Raw genomic sequence first — 2,222 nt, forward strand, 5'->3', positions numbered from 1 at the left:
CAGCTATCCTGCTGCGTACAAGACGCGCTCACGATCATCGCACTGGGCGATGTCCAGCTGACGCTCCACTGCACGGAGCCAGTCGTCAGCCTGAAGAGGGTCAGACGTGTGAGAGAACGTCGGCGGGTGACCCCTCAGGAACTCAGCACGCCTGTCGCGAGGCTGCGGCGGTGGAGGAGGCGGAGGCTGAGTGTGAGCGTGCTGAAGAGCCTGAACAGTGTTGTTCAGGGTAGCCATCATCTGCATCTGGAGCTGGAAGTACTGCTCCGGAGTCAAGGGTGGAGGCATCGGGATCCCAGTACCCTGGTTGTTCTGACCCTGCTGCTGGCCAGAACCGGAACCGGTGCTCCTGGTGTTCACCATCTGATTTGAACAAAAGATTTCACGAGTAAGGATATTGCAGGAATAAACTCAGATGGATATGATAACTCTTTGCGGAAAAAGACTCAGCCATGATAAAGTAGACAGGATAGAGTTGACTGTTTTACCCCCAACGATCTAACTCATTTTATTAATTAGTTAACTTTAACAACTGAGTGATTTTTTTTAAGCAAATTTAAACTACTAAGCTATGCAATCAGTCAAAAATCCAAATCAAGCATGTAGCATAATAACAAGCAGACAATTTTCACGACTTAGCCGAGTTTAACACACGACTCGACTAGCACAACGCATCGCAGAGCGTGCTATCGTATTATTATAAAAGGGTCACCTAGCTATACTCATGGTGGTCAGATGACTGATTCAGGCCAAAATCTATGAAAACTATTCTTCAGAGAGAGAAATCAAGGCAAGAAGGGTAAAAAGTCAAAGAAGTCAAGGGGTATAATAGTAAAATAGTTTCAGCAGACAAGGATTGGAGAGAAGAAGTCCTAAAACTCGACCAGTTCTATCTAGGCTTCGTCCTACAGTCGATATGGCTCTGATACCACTCTGTAACACCCGGTTTATAAAAGAACATAAACCGAGCAATCATATACGTGCCAGGATCAAGTCACACGTATATACAACAGAATGAACAGTATATCATAGCACATATCACGTAAAAAGATATAATAAAGCGAATACGAATGTTATTTATTACAATAATGACATAAATGTCTGATACAGCGGAAGCGAAGTACAAAATATGAAAAAGCTCTCCGAAGCTGAAGCAGGGCGCCACAGGGACGTCGACTGGGAGACGAAGCACCTAGAAGTCCTCGTAGTCCTGGTAGCGCTGGACGAACTCCCTCGTATCGGCAGGAACTGAGCAGCAGTAGCGTAGCCAAGAGGAAAAAGTAGAGAAGAGGCAAGAGTGAGTACACAACTTGTACTCAACAAGTATAACACAAACTATGAGGCTCTAGGCTGGCTGACTCAACTGCATTAGCTTTTAAGTGTTGGCAAAATTTTATTAAAGCTATTTACTACGAGTTGATGAGTTACCATTAACCCAGTTACATAGTAATTAATCAGAATTAATTATACTACTGCTGAGAACCAAACCAAGACCAAGCCACCGAGGTAACCCCGAGAAGCACCTCCCTCGTCGGAAGGAGATAACTTCACTAATCAAAAGGAGGATCTGGGCCGCTCATAACCGTGAGCACGGCTAGTATACCAGTTTTACACTCTGCAGAGGTTGCACATCTTTACCCACAAGCCGTGAGCTACGCCAGTTGTTCATCACACTTCCTTAGGTGAGATGACTAGCGACTCACTACGAGGCCTTTAAAAAGAATCTCGTTGGTAAGGCGTAACCGCGAGAGTTAGGTCGGCGACGATGGGGCCCACCTCACGGGGGTACAAGCACAGGTACGCAAACCAAGCACAGACCAGCCGGAGGAGCAGGGACCATTGAAGCTTACTACTCTTGCCCCGCAGGTAAGTTACTCCAAACCAAAAAGATCTAATTATTACGCCAAGTCTATCCCATTCTAGCCTTGTGGTAGCGCTGTTGTCCCAGGTTGTCGCTCTATGAACCGGTCCTTATGGAGAGTGGCCAACCAAGCACTAAGCACCGTGCTGGCCCCCTAAACCATGTTTCTAAAAAAAACATCTTTTAACGAGAAGTGAGCCACTCAAGCCACACAGAGTGCCACTCTCAGGATTAAATTCAAGTAAACCATTAATCAATTTAATTAAAATGGACCAAGTGTGTTATAGCGCGGCACCTAGCACAACTAACCAAAATGCAACCCATGGATATATATAAAGGATATAAACTGGCTAGGAAATCC

Source organism: Panicum virgatum, chromosome 9N, assembly GCF_016808335.1.
Source record: "Panicum virgatum strain AP13 chromosome 9N, P.virgatum_v5, whole genome shotgun sequence".
NCBI classification, from domain to species: domain Eukaryota; kingdom Viridiplantae; phylum Streptophyta; class Magnoliopsida; order Poales; family Poaceae; genus Panicum; species Panicum virgatum.